This window comes from Vipera ursinii (assembly GCF_947247035.1).
Source record: "Vipera ursinii genome assembly, chromosome: 1".
NCBI lineage: Eukaryota > Metazoa > Chordata > Lepidosauria > Squamata > Viperidae > Vipera > Vipera ursinii.
In genome coordinates, this window is record NC_139512.1 from 148,494,537 (window position 1) to 148,518,326 (window position 23,790).

At 39.5% G+C, this 23,790-nt stretch overlaps 1 protein-coding gene across 1 annotated transcript in view; it reads right to left on the minus strand.

The window, feature by feature from the left end:
* The window catches only part of ACVR1 (activin A receptor type 1), an 86,850-nt gene extending 65,605 nt beyond the window's left edge, over nucleotides 1–21,245 (minus strand). The window contains exon 1 of the mRNA XM_083350460.1: nucleotides 20,846–21,245. The gene's annotated coding sequence lies outside the window, so the exon portion shown is untranslated. The remainder of the gene's footprint in view (nucleotides 1–20,845) is intronic.
* Nucleotides 21,246–23,790: the final 2,545 nt, after the last annotated feature.

Sequence of the window (23,790 nt, forward strand, 5' to 3'; positions counted from 1 at the left end):
TTTCAGTGCCTTTATAACTTTGAACCGTCACTAAACGAACTGTTGTAAGTCAAGGACTACCTGTAGTTAGGAAGCTTATTCTATGACGGATTACTATTTATACAGTGTGTTTGTTTTTATACAACTTTTGTTTGTATGTATCATGTAGTCAGTCAGATGTTCAGACTGGATTTGGCATTTTTGTCCACCTAACAAGTCTTTCCCAAGAACCCGGGATAAGCAGATGTGGATGTGTGATGGTGTTAGAGGCATCGTCACGGAATGTAAGCTGCTCCGGGTAAAGCTGCCTTTTGCAATTGACCAATGGTGATTTTGTCAATGCCAATAGTGTTGAAGTAGTGTTCCAGTTGTTTGGGGATTGCAACCAAGACGCCTATTACTAATGGTACTACTAATAACACTACTACTACTACCATCATCATCCTGATCCTGAAATCAATCCGTTCTAGAATGACAATTCTTCACTGAATGTTATGAACTGTTACTTAATATGCTAGTCCAGGGGTGTCAAACTGGCGGCCCATGGGCCGGACATGTCATCTGGAAACCGCGCCCACCCCATTGCCGGCAATGGCAAAAATGTCCCGATACGTTGCACAATGTCACATGACATCACGAGTTTGACATTTTATTTTATTTTATTTTATTTCCATTTATATCCCGCCCTTCTCCGAAGACTCAGGGCGGCTTACAAGCTTAGCATGTCTGTGCTAGTCCAATCCAAATTGGCAGAAAGGTGTTTCCAACTTCTGAGTCTAGACCGCAGAAAGGTGTTTCCAACTTCTGAGTCTAGACCTCAGAAAGTCTGACTGACCCAAAGTGACGAAAGCTTGATTTTGTGCCTAAGCAGGTGAGAACCTGGATCTTCCCATTCCTTATCCAGTACGAGTAGTCCTTGACTTACAACAGTTCAGTTAGTGACCATTCAAAGTGACAAACAGCACTGGAAAAAATGACTTATGACCATTTTTCACATATATGGCCATTGCAGCATTCCCATGGCCATGGGATCAAAATTCAGATTCTTGGCAATTGGGTCATGTGATTGCCTTGTGCGACCTTCTGACAAACAGTCAATGGGGACTCCAGATTCACTTAAAAACCATGTTGTTGCAGAATCAAGAGACTCAGACCTTGGAATCAAAAGAAGTTTGGTTTATTTTGCGCAAAAGGTTCAGAGCAAAAAGCAAAGGCAATGTCTGAACACCTTGTCATGGAAAAGCAAGTACATATATAGTCTCCAAAAGTAGCAAAACACGGAAATGTAACTTATGAGCTCTGATTGGTTACATGAATTACAGGCCCCCTTCTAGCTCATTTCTACCCCTCTTTGCATTGCTAAATTGTTTTGCAACCTTGTCTCTTTGCTAGCATCTAGGTTTCCTGTACCATGTATGTGGTTAGCTGCAACTGAACTGTGTGCTAGCTTATTAGATGTGACCCACAGGTGAACTTGTGGTTTGACATTTTCCATTTCCTTGTTCTTCTTCTAATACACGCATTTTTCTTCATGCCTCACTTTTGTGTCCTACCTCACATTTATGACATGCAGCATTTTGATGTATTCTTTGTATCTTTCTTTATAGCCTGCTTCAATGTGACTAACTTAACAATTGCAATGATTCACTTAACAACTGCGGCAAGAAAGGTTGTAAAATGGGGCAGAACTCCCCTTAATAACTGCCTTGCTCAGCAACAGAAATTGTGGGCTCAATTGTGATTGTAAGTCGAGGACTCCCTGTACCTTAACCACTACAACACACTGACTCTGATGTGCAACAGCATTTAGACTTATATACCGCTTCACAGTGTTTTACAGCCCTCTCTAAGTGGTTTACAGAGTCAGCCTACTGCCCCCAACAATCTGGGTCCCAATTTTACCGACCTCGGAAGGATGGAAGGCTGAGTGCACATACAGTACAGTAGACTTACAACCCATTCGTTTAGCGACTGTTTGATGTTGCAACACCACAGAAAAAAATTGACTTACATCTGTCTTCACATTTATGACCATCGCGGCATCACCCTTGTCATGGGATCAAAATTTGGGTGCTTGCCTTCGTGACTGTTGCAGTGTCCCCGGGTCATATATTCACCATTGTGATCTTCCCAATCGGCTTCTGACAAACAAAATCAATGGGAGAATGTGGATTTGCTTAATGGCCATGTGATTTCACTGAATTTTAGTGATTTGCTTAACAACCGTGGAAAAATGGTTGTAAAATGGGGGGGGGGTGACTCACAGAACAACTACCTTGCTTATCAATAGAAATTCTGGACCCAATTTTGGTCATAAATCAAGGACTAGCTGTGTATAGTGATAGATATATCACTAATAACTAATTAACCAATGGGAAAGGAAAAGGCTGTGCTGGAGAAGATCTTGCAAAATTCTTACATCATTAACAACCTTCTCTTCTCACCCATCACTTCTCCCTCACATACACAACATTAGTCTGTCCAGCTGTCGCCTTATGCTCTTGGCACTGATCGCTGCCAATCTCTGGACGTATTTCCAGTGAAGAAGGCATTGTTTTATTAGTTACTTAAGCAAAGCACACACCATTAATGGAGTTTTTATCTCTCTATTTCCCTGACAAAACAGAACCAGCCAGTCTGACTCTGTTATTATCATTAAGATATTTTTTTTTCTCTACTCACTATCTTGAATCCAAACAACATCTGGAATTATAGCTATCCTCCAGAGGGAAAGGGTATTGCAAAAAAAAAGTATTGCATTTGCTTAGAGGGAACAAAACTTTTATTCTTTTCTACATAAACAAATGATTAGATAAACATGTTTCCTGCTGGCCAGCTAGATTTTTAATGAAATTCTTATTTCCTTTTTAGCTCTTGATAAGATTCTCAGAATATGCTGTCTTTTTTGTCCTCCCTTCCAAACAAAGAAGAGAGATAAATATAATACTTCCGTCTTCTCAACACCAACATTACAGACAGAACTGTTTGAGAGGGAGGAGTTAAAAGCCTTTGAACGCTGACTAGCATGTCAGGGAGTTTAATAAAAGGAAATTAAAGAGCTCTTTACTGAAATATTATTATTAATGTGTACCCTGGCGCCAGGCATCTTTCTCATCAATGTAGCTAGTATGCATGACCCTCCTTAACAGACAGCTGTCTCCGGTGTCATTTCTATCAAAATCAAACCTCAGGGCCTCTGTAAAATCAATACAGAACAGAGAAGCTATGCGTGCAGCTAGAAATCATGGCTGTATTTTAACACCAATCCTGTTTTGCAGGAAAGAGCAGCCAGAGCAGGCACACTTCTATGTATGTATGTGTGTGTGTGTGTGTGTGTGTGTGTGTGTGTATGTGTGTGCACGCACGCATGCATGCAAGTAAGTATTTATTAAATTTATTCACCGCTCGTCTCATTTTGAAGCAATTCTGAGCAGCTTACAGCATAAAACTGAATTGAGGTCAATCAGAACCATGGCATCAAGACAAACCCACCAATTCTAGGCATGCTGTATCCCACGCCATATGACTTACAAGGAAGGCAAGCCACCATCTTTACTACAAATACTAAAACTTAGAGGAACTCCCTCCTTAAAGGAAAAGCTACTTGAGCCTGAGATATGAAGCAGCTCATCTTCTTTCCTTTTCAAAAACAAAAGTTAAAACCCTTCCTTAAGATCCACCTGAGAATTCCTCCATGGTCACTCAGCCATACCAGGACAAATCAACAAGCATTTCAAGTTGAAGCAAGTTTAGATAGAACAGGATATATGTTGTGATCCATTCTTCAGTGGGAAAACCTGCAGCCTGATTTGCAGTGTTTAGAGCATTGTGTGGTGTCCTCAATGATAGGCTACATAATTTGAATCTGTCATTAGAGGCTGACTTCTATTGTCCCACCTTAGATGGAAGCCATTTTGGAAGAGTCAAAGAAGTGCACATGAAGCAATAAATGTAAGTCAGATAAGCAATCTTCATTCTGTATACAGATAGTCCTCGACTTGCGATCACAATTGAGCCCATATTTTCTGTTGTTGAGCAAAACGTTTAAGTGAATTTTGCCCCATTTACTACCTTTCTTGCCACAGGTGTGAAGTGAATCACTGCAGTTATTAAGTTAGTAACACATTTGTTAAGAGAATATGGCTTCCCCTTTTACTTTGCTTTTAAGAAGGCTGCACAAGGTGACCACATGACCCAGAGACTCTGCAATCATCATAAATATGAGTTTAGTTGCCAAATGTCCAAATTTTGATCATGTGACCATGGGAGACACTGCAACAACCCTAAGTGTGAAAAATCACCATAGGTCACTTTTTCCAGTGCCACTGTAACTTTGAACGGTCACTAAATGAACTGTTGTAAATCAAGGAGTGCTGTACAGTTTGCAGTTCTAGGCTGTATGAATCTGCCTTAGCCTTAAAATGTTGCCTGTTTCTCCCCATTTGTGTCACCACCTTTCTTCCAACAGGAAGAACATATGTACGCTAAACCATGATGTGGTTTCTTTGGTATTGGAATATTGTTTCAACCCAATCCCTCTCAGGTCTAAACTATGGTTGATAGTTAAATATATTCCATGACTTCAGATACTGTTACTTATTCAGCATCAGGGTTAAGCAAAACCATGGTTTTAATACGGTAAAACTCTGCCTGTAAAAATCAGTCAATGAGTAAAGTAGCTTAAAGGACATTGCTGGGCCACAGTTGTTCTGTGAGTTTTCTGGCTGAGTAGGCATCTGACCCTTGCTCACTCAAAGCTAGTACTTATCCTTGCTAATATAATGGTATAATAAGCTTTCAATGTAATCCTAAATATGTCAACTCAGAAATAGACCCACCAAGTCCAATGGAATATGTTCCCAGGCAAATGGTATAAAATTGCAGTTTTAATTTACTTAATCGTTATACAGGTAGTCCTCAGTTTACGAGCACAATTGAACTCAAAATTTCTGTTGCTAAGACAGTTGTTAAGTGAGCTTTGCCCCACTTTACGTCCTTTCTTGCCACAGCTGGTAAGTGAATCACTGAAGTTGTTAAGTTTGTAACGTGATTGTTAAATGAACCTGGTTTCTCCATTGACTTCACTTGTCAGAAGGTTGCAACAGATGATTACATGAGCCAGGGACACTCCAACCGTGCTAAATACAGGCCAGTTGCCAAATGTCTGGATTTTGTTGTGATTCAGGGTCAGCCTGTGGGTTCGGCAGTTGGGTCGGACGAATCAGAGAAGGAGGGGGGTGTTGAAGACCTTGCTGAGGGGGTTGAAGATCTTGCTGATGAGAGCCCTCAGCCAGGCCCCTCCCACTTGGTCACCATGGAGACCCAGCTGTGTGAGCCTGACAGTGTGGATGAAGATGACCCACAGCTGGCCCTGTTCAAGGACGCCAGACGCAGGAGACAGTCAAGTAGGAGTAAACAGAGGAAGGCTGTGGGGCTTCTCGGAAGGAGGCAGAGAGAGGCCACGCCCTGAACTCTTTATAAAGGGAATGTTTGGGGAGGGCTGGTTTGCTGAAAGCAACCGCTCAGATAGTGTTTCAAAGCTCCTGTATCTTGGTACGTGTCTTGTTCGTTTTTTGAAGTAATAAATTTGGCAGACGTCATTCCAGCCTCTTGTCGTTTATAAAGGGGTTGCCTTTTCTGCAGGGCCGGTAGCAGGCTGGTACAGAACAGATTTTGATCACATGACCATGGGGATCCTGCAACAGTTGTAAATGTGAAAGTGTCGTAAGTCACTTTTTAAACTGCCATTGTAACTTCAAATAGTCACTAAATCAGGGGTCTCAATGCGGGCCAGATGCATCATCGGAAAACTACGCCCACCCCATTGCCGGCAATGGCAAAAAAGCTCAGATATGTTGCGCAACATCACGTGACGTCACAACCTTGACATGTCTGCACTAAATGAATGTTTATAAGTTAAGGACTACCTTATGAACTAATGATCTGAAAATCAACTGTACTGCAATATACAGTAGATATTTAAGGGAACAGAAAGTACATACTGACAAATAAGATTCAGGTAACTCATGAAACTAACTCACAAAATCCTTTCTTTACAGGGCTGTGTAAAAAGTTCCCTGGGATGGGGATTAGCATTTGACATAATAGCCCCGTTAAAATCCTATTTAACAATCCTATAATGTTCACAAATGTAGTTCATCTGGTCCAAATTAAAATCATTTAGACCTATTCTCTGGGCTGACAGATTTCTTTCAAAATAACCCTCCTCTAAAATCCTACCCATGCAGTTATACACAAATGCTGTTCAGAGAACTAGCGCACAATTTAAATATTCTTTAACTATAACTCATTATAGAACTCTGTAGAGGTCAGCGTTTTGAACATTATCATCTCGTTTAGGATGATACGTAAATAAAGAAAAACCTGAGAAATCAATCTCTAAAACTGAGCCTTATGCAAGCAAAGGAGTATTTTACTTATTCTGTTTAAACTCTACCTTTATAAGAGGTACTCAAGATAGCCAACCATGTTTTAAAAGCAAAACTCAAAAAACAAATTCAAAACAAAATTAATGAATTCTCCATGCCATCTTTATAGCTAAAAAACTTACCCTTCAACATTGGAAATATATGGCTTCAATTATCTAATGTTATTGGCAATTTATGAATGAATCGCTTATCAACATGGATTAGCGCTGGATGAAATATCCGTATTCACTGAAATGCTTATGTAGAATATGAATCAATCTATTTATCTATCTACACACACACAAACACACACATACGTTTTCATTCTGCCTTTATTTTTATAAACAAGGGGGTGAGCATACCGAATACTACTTCCTCCTCTTCCTAGTTTCCCCACAACAACAACACTATGAGGTGGGTTCAGCTGAGAGAGAACAGACTACTAGTCCAAAGTCAACCATGAGGAACTACAACTCAAAGTTTCACAGGTTCAAGTCTGGTGTCTTAACCATTTGACAAAACTGGCTCCTATCATTTATGACTGTATGATTTTTTCTTTTCCTTCTTGTCGATAACTTTTATTTTTTCTTTGTTTTCTACATTCACTAACAGAAACAAAAATAAGAGTTTTAAAAGGCAGCTAGCAGCAGCTAGCAGCAGGACAGCAAACGGTATATAGAAAAAATTAAAACCAACAATTAAAATGAACACTAAAATAAATTAACAGTTAAGAATCTGGTGGAACAGATGCCTCTTTGCAGATTTTCTGAACAGTGTATCTATATAGAAGACAGCTATACTACAAAAATGAGCCGTGAGCAATTATGGCACCTTCAAAAGCACCACTTCTGCAGATCTAAACAGAAAACACATGAACTCTCTCAGACTGTTAGACTGAGTCCTTTAGAGCTTCAATTCCAAGAATTCTTTAAGTTTGTGTCAATTATCACCTAGAGGTAGTCCTCAACTTACAACCACAATTGAGCCCAAAATCTCTGTTGCTAAGTGAGATGACATGACCATGAAGATGCTGCAACGGTCGTATGAGAAACAGTCGTAACTCCCTTTTTCAGTGCCGTTGTAACTTTGAACAGTCACTTAAAGAATAGTTGTAAGTCAAGGAGTATCTGTAGTACCAACTGCTCTGTAGTAGAAATCTGCCGCTACAAGCACAATGTGATCTCTGCACACCTTTTCTTGACAAGAAAGCCCCTTTCCCACATCATGCACTAATCGCACATTTTAGACACACATAAGGTATTTTTCAGGATGTAACTAGGTACTGACCAACTGTTACCAAAATCCAATTGCCTTCATGAATGGCTTCAACTGGTACTTAATTATGCAAACTCATTGCTCACATCATTTGCAAATCCAGAAGATGAGGCAGCATTCCCTTACTGTGGACCTGCACTTTCACAAGACTGCAACCAGCTGTTGAACCTCAATTCCCTGGGGTTTAATATCCTGTTTACCCACACCATCTCCATATTGTTTGGATTTAATTAAGGAATGTCCTCCTTCATCCAACTCATTACGGAATTTAAGCAACATTTGAGGACTCTTATTGTTTCCTTGGAATTTAATGACAAAGAGTTGCAGAACTGGGTGTAATCACCATAATGATGGCGTTTTACTGCAAAGCTTCAAAGGACCTCTCCACAGTTTTATGGAGATGTTGAACAATACAGAAGTATCCTACTTGTGGCAGAATGCGGTCTGGAGCCCTAGGAGGGAGAAACTGCATCTCAGAGGGCAAAGAGGCAGCAGAGTTTGGAATGTGTGGTAGGCTAGAAGAGGCAAACACAACTCCCCCTAGTAGTTCACAGAATATAGTTCTAGAGTTAACTAAAATGTCTATATTATGCAGATACGGTAGCTGTTTTAGTCTGGCAAGATTCTGTCTGTAGGCAAACAATAATAAAGAAGCTACCCAGAAGTAACTCCATGTGTTGTCCTTGATTTGTGAGATATGACAGTACTAGACACTGCAGGCCAATGACTGTCCTAAGTGCTCAAAAACAGTCCCCTGGTGCTGGTATGATCAGATTGGAAAAATAGCTGTCTCTATGATTCAGAAGGATGACTTGATTGATGGTACTAAAAACTCCTCCTTAGTTGCCGTCAGTGTCCCAGAAAAGTATACCCAATTACTCTCCTACATGTGTTCTACAACTTCCCCTCCCTCCTGCCCCCCAATCCACTTAGGTATATTCTTGCCTTTTTCCCCCTCTTGTTCTCTCTCCATTATATCCAGAACAAAACAACCCCATTTTGAACCATTTTAACTAACCCTTCCCCTTCCTCAGAGTTGCCAATCTAGTTGTAAATCTAAAAGTAACAAGGAAGTGAGCTGTTCAGGACAACTGTAACATTCTCTTTTACGTGCAAAGGTTCGATCCAGTGAGGTGGTTTATCTCATAAATAGCCAAAATGTTGCACCCTTTCCAGGCACATGTTGGGTTCAATACTTGCAAACACTATAACAAGAATAGCACTCAGGAAAAAGGACCAGTATTCAGAGCTATCCACCCAACAGTTTTCTTGCAGGAAGATCTGCCCTGCCAAATACCCCTTCAAGGTCTGACACTTCAGAAGAGTGCCAAACAATACTAAGGTCCAAACAAGGATTATGAATTTTTCATGGCCTTTCCCAACATTACCTTCACAGTTTTCTACAAAGAGCACAAATAATTTATGTCTATATTTGTTTTTATTTTAAAAGTCAAATAGATCACATCAAGTAGATCAGACTTCAGGTCAAATGTTCAAATTTAATACCAGAATGTTTTCTATATTGCAAATTATTTGGTTGCAGAAATAATTTTAAAAGTCAACAAGAATCACTATTTCTTCTGCATGAGGCAATTTTTTAAAGGAAAACAAAAAGAGGTAGATGGTATATGTACATCTTACAGGCAACCCTTTCCTCCCACCTCACTTTAGCCTTTTCAATCAATTCTGAGGTGCCTGCCATTCACTTTTAATAGCATACGCTTAGATTCTAAATCTGCTCAGAGGATTAAACTGAATAAACATACTATAAAAGAGCCAAGGGTTCCAGACATTATACAATTGACTGCTGCAACAGACTGAAGTGGGAAGAAAGTGCATGCACAGCACAAAAAAAAGTTTAGCAAATCTCTTTAGAGGCTCTATATGGCTCTACACATTTTAGCTGCTCAGCAGCCTCCACAGAGATCTAGAAAGCTGAGTTGAAACTTGATCTCATGACTCATTCTTATTACTATAACTCAGACAAGGCCTTCGGGCCTGTTCTCACCACCAATTCAGCTCCATGGAAGCAAAATTAAGAACATCAATACCACAACATGTTTGTATTTGCAAAAAAAAAAGGATGCCTCAGCACACTTAGTCTGCTTGTAGTTTCTATACTGCTCTGCACAGTTCTGCCATAGATAGCAGATATCAGACCTAAAGCTATGACTAAGAGAAAAGGACCCTCTCCATATCAAAGTGGAATCCAATATTTTGTATTGGTTCAAAACACAAAATTCAGTACTGTAGTTACATTTGCAACACAAAATGCAGCACTGCAGAGGATATATTTAACTACTGTGCTGTACCTTTTCAAAACATGGTTTCTGAGGAGGATTCCTTTAGATTTCACTGTAAAACACTTTGGAGCTACTTTGAGTAACTCAAATTTCTTTTTTTAAAAATATGTATCAAATCTGAGAGGAAGTAAAAAGGAAACAAACATGAACAAAATTAAAATTTTTAAAAATCTATTCTACCCTAAGAATTCTAAAATTGATTCCATTTTGCACAGAAATTAAAAAAATGTTTTTTGACTTGCTACTGTCCAGGAAATAACAAATATTTAAAACAAACCCATAGCTACTTTTAAAAATTCTCACTCTTTGGTAAGTAGGAGAATTATAGATAACTAAAATTAAATGTGACAAAATCTTGATTACACATTACAGAAAAAGACTGTCCAGGTGACCTATTTTTAACATCTTATGTGACAGATGGTTTGCATTTAAGTTGAAATTTCAAGCTATTTCAAGGCTGCATATGATATGACCTATAAAATTGTTTTTAAACAATTAATGTTTAAAAACAGTGCAATGTTAATATTACATGATATAAGTCAGTATCTATCTTGCCACAAAACAAACACCAACAAGTCAGATAATTAGTCTCATTTCATTTTAGATCATCAGGTTGCCATATCTAAACACTTTTCATCAGGTTACCATAAAAGCCGGAAAAGCATTTGCAAAAGTATAATTATTTGATTACGTTTTCTATAAATTAATCCCCATTAACATGGCTGCACGTAACTCTTTAAATTAATAGAAAAGGGATTTGATAATTCATGCAGTTGATTAAAACTCAGCCTAGCTTTGGGGGGGGGGGTGTTATAGGGAAAAAAAGTCATTTTACTGTTCTTAGATGATTTTTTTTCCTTTTCTAACTACGTTGATAGGAAAAAAGCTGAGTTTTTTCTCATTTGAATGGAAGAGCACCTCAGCTGGAGTTTTCTTTTGAATTTTTAAAAACAGCAAAACCATCACTTTTTCGACAAGTAATTCTAGCTATATTTTTACAGTTTATTTTCAACCCCTTTATTATTTTTATAAATACCTCAAGGCAGTGAGCATACCTAATATTCCTTCGCCTTCCTCTTTTCCCCACAACAACCATCTTGTGAGGTGAATTGGGCTGAGAAAGAGTGTCTGGCTCAAAGTTACCCAGCAGGGCTTTCATGTCTAAGGCAGGACTAGAACTCAGTCACCTGTTTTTTAGCCTGGTGCCTTCACTATTATGCCAAATGAGTTCCATTTCCTAAGACAAGCCAGATTCCTGCCTTGCCCTGTAGAAAAGATTCTTCCTTCCAAATCCTGCTAATTAGCTGCATTCAGACAGACTGGTTTTCAAATCCAATACCCCAGAACCAGCTAAGCAAACAAGACAAGTTGGAGTAATAAACAAATATATTAGTCTCCAATTAGAGGTAGAAGTTTAAAATAGAGAACAATGCACCTCTACAAACAGATAAGAGGAACAATAAAGCATTATCACTGATGCTTACTTATCTCTTCAATTTAAACTGCTCACATCAAAAGATAAGTAGTTTTTCTACTTTTGTTGTCATGTGGCAATCAAATATACCCAAGTGTCACTCATCTTCTTGTCCAGCTACAGTTTTTCACAAATTGGCACTTTTCAAATGTACTAGATTGGATTAGAAACTTCATCATTCCAAAAGAACACAGCCAAATACTGCATAACATGATGGGTTTGGGCTCAGCATTTTATCTAAGGTCAACCACTGTAGCTGGTAAGCCACGGCTTACAACTTTAAGTGTGTTGGGTGAACCCACACATATTTGTAGTTTATCCACTAGCCACGGTTAGAATTAGTATATTGTGTCGACCAAATCAAGCTTTTCCAACCTACATTCTCAACCCAGTCAAATTTACCTAAGAGAGCTAGATGGCGTTCAGGTTAGGCTACACATACCCTATGAGAATATATTATTAATATTACAGACTACTCTTATTTGAATGAACATAATATTTATGCAAGGAATACCTCCTGAGATCTTAGATATAAAAAAACAAATCAGTGACTTGCCTAGCTCACTATTCTCCCTATCACTAACCAGAACCAAAATGAATGTAATACTATAGAATGGTTAAAAAACAGGGAAATGAGCAAACTGATTGACTTTGAATATCTGACAGACCATACCTGTGAATTCTCAGGGAAGAAGTTTATTCACTTGGTCATGATTTTTGAAGTGAAGTACATACAGCCTCAACTATATGTGTTAATCTGTGTAACAGCAACTGCAATCACATGGCAACTGAAAAATGGATAATGGATCTAAGACAGCCAACCATAATTGATATCTGGATAAAATTAAATATCAAAATACTTCAGGCACAGGGTGTGGAACCATCAGGCCACCCATGTAGGTCATGAAGTTGTAAGTGTATAGTTCTTTAGGGGAAAAAAACCCTACTCTCTAAAGTTCACCACGGCTTTAGGATGCCAGGCAAGGAGACTTAAGTACAACAGCTGGATGCTCATCTAACTAAATTGAGTTGGCACCATTAGAATTACAAATCAGTATACCACAGTCAGACGAACATTAAAAAATTAATTTTGAAAATGTCGCATGGCTGAAAGAACTGTTAATGGTAACAGAATTTTTAATACTGAAAATAATCCTAGGGGTAATGGCATCTCAGAGAAATTAGATCACACATTATTAGTTTCTAAACAATAGTTAAACTATATGGGAAAAAACCAGTCCTTTTGCTTTGGATGTTTCCTCATTTTGGTATAAACTTTAAGGGTTTCCCTCATATTGCTTAGGTATTTCATCCGATACTATATACTTTTAGGCATTTTTTTTTAAAAAAATATCCATTTGTTTTTTCAAGCAAATACTGAAAATGCTCTACAGACTGGGTAATTTCATATCAAAAGAAAAGGCAAAATAAACTCCTGGAAGTTGCTTTTTTAGATTCTACAGATTTTCATCCTAAGAGACAAGAGCGGGAGTCCAAAGCAAGCCACAGATTCCAGAAATGCAGCAAGGTTTCTTTTCTGAAGCAGGACCTGCAATCCTGAAGCAAGGCAACATGCAGTATTCCTACTGGAAGCATTTAACTCAAAGAGTGAAAGAGCAAATAAAAGTGAGGCCTCAGTATTTGTCTCAGGTATGAGTCAGACCTTTATAAGCCTCTCAGTATGAAACATCACTGAAAGCTGAGACCTGGCATTACTTTCTTCAGAGAGGTTCTTGCTTAAAGCAGTTCCCAGAACGCCTGTAGGAACTCTTGGGAATTGAGAAAATGACTGGAAATGATGATGCCACACAACAACCAGTTCCTGTTATAACTTTACCATTTTCTTGACAAAGATTGAGTCAGCCACTGGCACAACCAGTATCACCTTCACCTTTTTCATATACCCATCATATCCAGAAATATCAATCATCCATCTGATCAGAAAGGTATGACCCCATGAAATAGATTTCTGTACAAATTAATGTAGATACAAAACTCAGTATGTGCACAAGGGGGGTGGGGCGTAATAAATAAGCCGTGGCCTGTTTCAGGGTATGAAACCAGTTAGAAATCATATAGTTTTAGTGGCACACTGATTGCAAGTGTGACTTCACATGATATATGAATAACACCTCATGGCTTACTTGCAGTTTCTTGACTTACTTGTAATTTGATTTTGTGTTCAAACCAAACCAGAGATGCAAGGTAAGACCAACTAGGAAAAAGAAACTAGGAACTAGCTAAATAAAGTATGACTATCTTCTTAGTCTGAAAAACAAATCAGAAATGAATCAGAGCTGGTTTAACAAATCATGAGTTAGCATGATGTAAGACTGTGGCAAACATATTTCTTTTCAAACCAAACACTGCCAAGCAATATTTAACTAAAACAATGAAACTTGTTTTAATTTCAGTTTTCTGATAAGATTTCTATTGTGCTCAATAGTCCTAGCAAATATGGACAAGTAGTTTTGTTTTTTGTTTTGTATAAAAATGTTACGGTATTTACTATGCCTAATTGATTAAAGAATCTGTCTACACTTTTACATCAATTTCCAAGGTAATTCAAAACTATGGTTCACATAGCAAAAAATAGTTTATGATTGGCTGAATTCACACAACATACTAAGTGAAAATCAAACAAACTACCTTATGTATTAACATATAGTATGAACCAAGTCTAGGTGTGTCTCCTTGAAGCTACTTAAGTAATTATCAGGGATGATATAAAGCTTTCCTATAAACAGCCATACCCTAAGAAAATGTTCTTGTTGTTTCATGTTCTACAGAACTATATTCATATTTCCACACTTGTGGAAGAATGGGAAAGCTGTGACAAGACTGGCATTAATAACAATAGAAGCAGCAGCAGATCAAGATAAGTCAAAACATAGGTAGTCAGAGACAGAGACTAGATGACCTCCAAGGTCCCTTCCATCATCATCATCATCATCATCATCATCATTACAAAGATGACACGAAGGGTAATTTGAAGACATAAACATACCTTTAGTGAGCTCATTTTTCAAATATAGGCCTCTTGTCCCTTAAATTTCAACACCCCAGTTTAGCTTAAATATAACTGTGTTTCATTGGTAAAGTACTTAAATCTGTAAGAATTTTCATGTAAGGGCTTCAGATATAGCCCCTCTCCATTTCATGCAAGAAACAGCTTGTCATAATGAACTCTCATTCCATAATCAAGGGTGTATTTACAAGATTACCTAAATGAGTTGTCATCATCTTAAAAGCCTGAAGGAGCTACATTCTGACAACTCAGTTTCATGCACATCAAGTCCATCCACATATAAACTCACCATATGTTTTCAATGTATGCACAATAACTGTCTAAAAATACCTTCAGAAGTAAATGAGTCAAAGCCTTTTCATTTTTTAAAAACTCTCATTTTCCAAATTCATATTTAAGTTAAATGTTCTACTCCAAAAAAAAATCCTAGAGAGCTGTATATAATTTGACCAACTATAACTCTAAATATTAACATACGCCAATTTATAGATAGCAAGTGAAATACTCATCCCACACATACAATATTTAGATGATCTGGCCACATAATAGTCAGGTATAGAGACAGTGGGAATCACATGTTCACAAGCTGATTTACAATCATAATTTGTGGTGCCCACTAACTGCTTGTACATCAAACTTTCAGCTCTGCCAAATAGTTACCTTCCTCCCCTCTTTCTCTCTGCGTATGTGTGTGTATATTAAAAAGGAGAGGTAAAATATAACAAATATTCTCTCAACACCCTACTGTTGAGCAGACAGACTCAAATCAGAAACCACATACAATAGGCAAAACCAATCTCTGAAATTAGAATACCCTGTGCAAAGTACAATTTCAAAATTATAAAGCAACCTGAATCCAATCTACTTTGGTACACATTAATTGGATTAGAGATAAACCTCAGAGATACTCCATACATGTTTTTAAAAGGGCTGAACGTGAGTAAAAAAAAACACCGGTACAAACACAAAGGCCGGCCCCTCTGCAACTGCTCTATAACTCGAACTATAAAGAAATACAAGTTCTCATGGCACAAATTGGAAAGCATATGACAGCTTAAGTATGAAATAAGAGCAAACCTTTGAACTTTTCAAATATAGTGAAAGCACTAAGTGCTCTAGAATACATTCTTAGAATGCAGATTCAGCAAAAACAATTACTACATGATAAGTGCAAAGAAATCCTTCCAATAAGCTACTGCTGGTGATATAGAACGAAGAGGCCAAAGCAGACTTTTTCCCCATTGCTGCCAATGGGGTGGGCACGGGTTTTGGTGAGACACATCCAGCCTGCGGGCCGGCAGTTTGACATGCCTGGGCATATAAAACAGGGGGGGGAAAAGTATTAGTACAAACTTTTAACAAGGGAGTTTGAAGGTTCCAGTGAAATATTTTGAAGTGTTTTGTGATCCCACAGAACAAAATCTGAAACATTCAAAGTGCTCTGCCACAGGGAACAATGGCAACATAAAACAAGCCTCTTATTTTTCATCATCAGGTCATAAAAGTAAGTGAAATAGCAGCCCATGCTGACTACTGTCTACTGCTCAAACTATAACTACATTGACTAAAAGTATGTTTTTAAGGACTGTAAATATTTAAACATTCCTAGAGTAAACAAGTTGGGTATACTTTTTTTTTACAGCCTGTCTGCACAAATAATCACAGAAATAAGCCCAGCAAAAAGAAAGTAAGAGAATCACTTCAGCACTGACCTAACACAATCTAAAGTAACAACAACACTCTGCCATGGCCATAACCTTCTTCCTAATGCACACACTGTAAAATTTCTGCATTCAGCCAATACAGACAACTTCAAAGCAATATACCCCAAATGTCTGAAAGCTCACCAGCACAGATATCCTTTGTGTAAAACACTTTCTGCATAACAACATACCTGAAAAAGATACAACATACAGAGAACACACAAAGGCTAGAAAGGTGTGTATATATAAGCTATGAATTCTAATTTCCCTCTTCCAAAGACTTTGAAAATTTACCTACCTCCTGCATAAGTTAACTCACCCTCACATTACTAATCTTTCTCCACTCAACCAGATTTAAACGGTAGCAGCAGGAGGAAGAAAACTTAGCTCTGCTATTTTATTGGCTAATGTGCTCTGCATAGCTTGGAGGAATTTTTAGAACAGAAGAAGCTAAGGCAAGCTATAGGGACACTCCAGGCAATATAGAACAATACATCCCAATTTGATCAGAACTCAGGACACAACAATACCAACAATGGTTGTTTTGTTTTGTTTGGTGCTTGGAACTTGCTGTTTTGGAATTTGAATCCTTAATTCACACAATGCATCTTATTAGTACTAGGTGATTTTCCTCAGCTCTTTTATGTAAGTGTAACCCAAATGAAAAAACCGCAGCATACAAATGATATACATCTCCATGCATATTTCCTGTTGTCATGCTGATCTTCAACCCTCAGTCAAAAAACTCAGAACTTTTCTGAGCTATCAGTTCTAACACATTACAAAAATAAATATATAAAATAAAACCCATCAACCTACAAAGTAAAAGGCTCAAATTAGATTCAGTAGCAACTGACTGCTATAGATTAAAGAGTTTAGCAAACTCTGCAGCAGCTCTAGGCAAACTTTTTGTAAACCACTAAGGGTAGAAGACCAGACATATCCTTGGTAGGCTATCAATTTTTTTGTCCATAAACTACTAATGATGCTCCCACCATACACAAAACTGTGCTAAGAAGCACTTTATATATCTTCCATCTACACACACTCTCAGTTTTTATGTCAACAAAATGTTCCCCTCATTTTTAAACTAGAACAAGAGAAATTGAAAAGATAAAAGAAACATTCAGAACTGAAGGGAATTCATAACCTTAGAATGGTCAGAATACACTGTTTTGGAAGAGTATGGTTGTTGGTATTAGATCATTCTACATATGTAGATTTGAATTCTGTGTCTTAGGATGTTCCTCTCAAATGACTTCACCCAAAATGGTGCCTTCTCAATATGTCAGTCTACAGCAATATAGGAGAGCTAGACTTCTTTCCAAAGAGACTTTGCAAATATGAGGCTAGTCCTAATTCATAGCAAACCAATTTCTTCCCTAAATTCCTACACCCCACCGTGCTCAGCTGGAACTTGCACAAACCAAGACCTATGGTTGTGCAATCCAGCCTTTCAACATTTCCACAACTTCAAGAAAGCAGGTCAGTGTGAGACCACTAATATAAAGCTTAACAAAAACTTGAAATAGACAAGTTATATGAAAACATAACTTCCAATTCAGAACCAGATTTATTTATAAGCATACATGCACAGAGGTGGTTAATGTTTACTAGAGCTTATTCAGTTCTGTACTTAAATCTGCAGAAAAATAAAACTGTTATTAAAAAATTGTTATTAGAACAATTAACCAGTGGAACAACCTGCCTCCAGAGGTGGTGAATGCTCCAACACTGGAGGTTTTTAAGAAGAGACTGGACAGCCATTTGTCTGGTTTCAAATTTAGAGCATCACAATCCAAATAACTTACAGGGAAGAGGGACTGCTAGTTGCTTCTCTCAGTTATGCTAAAATCCATGCTCATTTCCATGTTTATTTGATGGGGCAACAGGTTAAGTGTTACTTAAGATTAACTAGTTGAAAAGCGTATAAATGAACTATGTCAAGTTCTCCTTCATTACAATTAGAGATGATCATTGCTCTTTAAAATGTACAGACTTGCAAAAAGAAAATTAGTAAGCCCTTCTAAAAATCAAAGAACAAAGGTAGAGCAGAAATGCCATAATGAAGCACATATCTTCGCAGTTTTAAAGACAGTTGTTGTAAGTCCGCATGAAGTGCTTTTGACAAAAAGAAATTGTTGCTTCCAAGAACACATACCACAACATACTAGTCACTGTTTACTATGCAAATACATAGACTACTAGAAGGGGGAGAGATTTTTCATTCCAGGTGACTGGAACATTTGGAATAATATGTAAATATTAATACACTCTCAAAAATACACACGCACGCACAGACACACACATAATTTTATGTTCTTCTGAAAATGCTAGTTGCCATTGCCAATGCATAGTAATTGATGTGTTGTTGGTGGTGAGTGGTGTTGTGTCTTCAGATCAGTATTGACTCCTAGTGACTGCCTAGACAAGTCTCTGCAATTTCCTTGGCAAGATTTCAGAAGTGGTTTGCCATGGCCTCCTTCCTATTAGAGATAGCTGGCTTTGTGCCTAAGGCAGATCTAGAACTCAGGATTTATCGGTTTCAAGTCTGCTGTCTTAACCATTACATAAAACTGTTAGCTACTATGAAAAATGATGCATTGACTCAGAGATAGTATTTAACCATGGTCTACTGCACCAGTCTCCAACCTTTGCGGCCCGGACTGGATAGGGGGGAAGAGGGGAATTGGGCTGTGCAAGTGGCAGATCAGCGCCAGCGTGCACACACACACAGCTCAACTTGTGAGAGCAGCAGGAACACACACAAGTGCCTGCCAGTCCGCTGCTCGTGCAAGTTGCTGCATGCGCGCACTCGGCCAGGCTCTCACACGGACCAATTCAGAATAGGCCATGGCCCATAAGCAATGGTTATATAAGCAATGGTTATAACCAAAATGAATGGATATATAAAGGTAAAGGTTTTCCCCTGACCAATCATATCTGACTCTTAAGAGACAGTGCTCATTTCCATTTCTTAGTCGAAGGACTCAGCGTTGTATGAGAAGAGCTTTCTGTGGTCATGTGGCCAGCATGACTATACATTGAGGTGCACAGAACGCTGTTACCTTCCCACCTATTAATCTGCTCGCATTTGCATGTTTTCAAACTGCTAGGTGGGCAAGAGCTGGGGCAAATAATGGGAACTCACTCTGACATGCTGCATTCAGGTCTTGAACCCTGTCTGGCAGCTTTCCAGTTGAAAAACTCAGCGTCTATAACTACTGAGCCACTGCACACACACACACCCCTGGAAGAATACATATCACCCACTAAACCAAACCTAAGCATTCTACATCATTGCACTATGTGATGTGTGAATCCCACTACTGTGAAGCCTTCAGAACCCCATGACAATATCTGGAACAGGCTTGCACAATTATTTCTCTTGAGATCAAAAGTATTCCAGAACTCAGTTTAAAGGAAGGAATGCTAGAAAAGGATTCTGCCAAACATCATGCTGGCATAACTATTTCTTTAATAAGCTGAAAAACATGTGTTTGTAGCTTGAAGACATCAGCAAAAAGGAAAGGCTATCTCATCAAAAACGAAATTCAGAGAACGGATTAATGTCCTTCATAAGCACTGCCATTTGAAAAATTGGCCAGCCTCATAAGAGGGGAAGCCAAATGTGCTTGTCACATTCCAAATTTCTTTTTTATTTTTAATGACAATTGCATATCCAGACATAGAGAAATGAGTATCCAGGCCAACAAACAACAGCCCCAACTTTTCTCCCTTTCCCTGATACCTTATAGGCACAGGAACATCACAAACCAAGCCAGAAAGGTGTTGCATAAGGACGGCTTCCTTCCTTCCAAGCAAACTATCCATCATCTTTGCATTTAGTACTGCTGACTTTCCAAAACAAACCCCTCTTCCTCACAAGAGTTACAGCACCGAGGGGCGGGCTTATACTTGGCAGGGTAATGAGTAACATCTGTAAGCACAGCTGCCCTGTGGGCATTCCTTCCTTTGATGCTCCTGAAGACTGCAGCCAGCCAGAGGAGGGAGCCAAGGAAAGTTTATACAGATTCTCTTTCCTCTCTACACAACCTCTCCCCACCACCACCTTCCAGGAGAGGCGGCCTCCCTGATTAAAAGATGTCTCCCCCCCCCACAGTCCCCCCCCAGCCGCTTCCATCTCTTCATCTCCTAAGTTTTCCAAAGCCACCGCTGGAAGCAGGACATACAGATGCAACGTTAGCTTAAGAGCTTTTTTTTTTTTTTGCCCCTTTGGCTCGGAGAACTGTGAAGGCACGTCCGAAACGCCCATGTCTGAGAGCTGATTTTTGAGTAACGCACACAGATTCACACACACACACACACACCCCTTTCTAATCGCTTTGTGCTTTCTTCTTCTTCTTTTTGAAAAAGATTTATATAAAAAAAAGAAAGGTGGGCGGGGAGGAGACCAATTTAAGACCCAAGGTTAAACCGCAAAAATAGCAATCGCTCGGCCCCCCCCCCCGATTCGGAAAGGCAGGCTGTGTCCCGAAGAGGAAGGGGGGAGGGGGGCAAAGCCCCTCTTTTAGACCCGGAGGAGAGAGAAAAGCTGCCCAACATTTTTTTTTGGGGGGGAGGGGGGTCGGCGGGAGGTGGGGAGATGGCGGCCAAGAAGGCGACTTCTCTCCCAGACAGGGAGATCCACTCACCTCTCGATCTGTTACAGACAAAGGCAAAAAGCAGCCGAACGGGCAAGCGCGGGAGCTTCAGGCGCAGTTAGAGGAGGAGGAGGAGGAGCAGCCGCCGCCGCAAGAATTTCTCCTCCACCGATTTGCCGCAGCGGCAGCGGCGCCGACCACCGCTCCAAGCCGCAAGTTGCTGCAGCGCTGGCGACGGCCAGACCCGGAGCCCCGCGCTCTAATCACTCCCCGACCGCATCTCCCCAGCGGCCGCCTCCCACCTCCGGCGGGATCTGCGCTCCCCGCGGCGGCGACCTTCGCAGGCGGGAGAGAAGAACTTCCCGTCGAGCGGGGTGACGGGGAAAAAAAAAGTTGGCAAAAGGGAAGGCGAGACGAGCGCAAAGTTCCAGAAAGCAGCCGGGCGAGCCGAGACAAGGCAGACTCCGGCGGGAGGAGGAGGAGGAGGAGGAGGAGGCGGAGGCGGGGCTACTCAGTCGGGAATCCAGCTGCAGTGAGAGAGAAGGAAGTGGCTGCTCCCTGTTCTGCCAATGGGCTTCGGGAGCTGGAATGAGCCAGGCGGCAGGCACATCATTTCCTCCCGGCGCAAATCCAGGCGCCGCCAAAAAAGCCGCCTCGCCTCGCCCCCTGCAGGGCCGAAGGGGCACCGCACCTTCCCTTGCGCGACGCGACCCGCCCACACGCGTGGGCTCGCGGGCTGGGGTGGCTGGCCTTCTCTTTTTGACGGAGAGGAGGGGGCGGGGGTCTCGCGGGCTGGTTTTTTTTTCCACGGAGCCTGCGGCTCCTGTGAGTGGCTTGCGCACCCTTTGCATTAAAAGAGATCTGGAATACCCAGGCTTTCTCGTCTGTTTCTAGTCACAACCTGCTCCTATTCGGTAGCGAGACTTATCTCACTCCTAAGACTCGGGCCTTGCCTGCGAAAGTGTGAACGTACAACCTACTAATTCACGTTTGTTGGAACAGAAGAAAAAGAGTACAAGCACTCCAAACAGAAAATGGCGGGAGGTGAGGGGGGAGAGACTCTCAAATGCTAGTACCGGTAGGAAATAATCTCGTGTAGAGCTCCAAACACATTTTGGGAAAAGCAAACAAGATTAATGGTTGATGCAATTTCATCCCCGGAAAAACATTTTTACGTAATAACATTGTCATAAAATATAAGAGACCCATTTTAGGATGAGTGTTCTACTTGTAGAAAAACCTAAAGCTGATTCACACCAGTATTTCTACAAAGGGGGGGGAAGTCCACCTTTAAAAGGATGAAAAAACTTAAGCTGGTTAAACTGACGTTTCAAACATATATTTTGCTTCATTTCTTGGTATTATATTTTTATTCTCATACTACAAAACAACCCAAAGCCACAATTTCTACAACAGTTCAATCGTTTTGCTCTTTTTCTAATTAAGAATAAAGCAAGAGGAAAAAAGGTTTATATTAGGCAATACTTTATCTTACTTAGCAAACTTGCCTTGAAAAAGAACAGCTGTTTTAAAGTTAATGATTGCTTTTGGTTAATGAAAAAGTGTTCTATTTTTCAAGGGAAAATGAATTTAATATATCTGGCTGAACAAAATAATAAGCCTGGGGAAAAGTACAGATAAACCATTTTCTTGTGGTAAATACCTACTTAAAGAGAGTAGAGGAATGGAGTAGAGGAAAAACATCCAGGAATCAAATTGGCATATTAAATGTCTTCATTTAGTCCTCAGGGGATTAAGCAATTTTAGTGTCTATCAATTTTCTTCCCTTTCTAAATACTGTAAATGTCTTTTATTATTGTAACTCTGAAATCGGGTGTATTTTTTTGTCACATTAAATACTTCACTACAGAATTTCCTCTTAATTTTATTATATGTCCTGTTTTATAGTGCCACCATAGTCACACCTGTATAAATTCCCAGGATATTGTCATTGGTTCAACTGATGTAAAGGCAGACAGGTCATGCACATACAACATATAAGTAAAACATAAGAAAATAAAAATGAAAACACAACATTAATTTTTCTTTTTTTTATTGAAAAGTTTTAAAATACAGTTTTCATTTAACAAACCCCCCTTCCCCCTCCCTACTCCCCCCCTCCCTCCCCCCAACCTCCCCCCTTCCCCCCTTCCCTCCACCCCCCCTCCCCCCCCCCCCCCCGACTTCCCAGAGCTAAATACAAGGTATATATATATAAAAAGGCAATCATAAACAACCATATACTAACAACTATAAATTCTAAAATCCATCACTCTCTAGCTTATATAGGATAAAACACACCTTAACAATATTAAATGTATATAAAAAACTAGAAAAAGAAAAAAAATGAAAGAAGACTTATTCGAATGCTACATAAAACTTCTTAACCCTATACTTGTTCTGGATAAACTCAATCCATCTTCTCCATTCCATAATATAACGTTCTTGCGAATGATCTTTCAAATAGGCCGAAATCTTCGCCATCTCTGCCAGGTCGGAAACCTTTAAAGTCCATTCTTCTATGGTCGGCAGTTCCTCTTTCTTCCAATATTGACCTATCAAAAGTCTTGCTGCCGTAACTAAGTTCAACATCAACTTGGAGTCCACAACTGTAGCATCAACAATTATTCCCAACAAAAAAAATTGCGCACAAAACTTTATCCTCTGTTTAAAAATCTTCTGCATATTCCACCAGACTTTTATCCAAAAAGCCTTAACCTTTTTACATGTCCACCATATGTGAAAATATGTTGCATCTTCATCACCGCACCTCCAACATTTAGGCTGATAATTCGGATACATACTTGCAAGCTTCTTAGGATCTAAATGCCATCTATAAAACATTTTGTAAAAGTTCTCTCTTAGATTTTGAGCTTGAGTAAATTTTACATTCCTCACCCAAATCTTTTCCCACGTGTCCATTGTAATAACTTCCTGAATGTTTTGGGCCCATTTTATCATACAATCCTTAACAAGCTCTGTTTCTGAGTCAATCT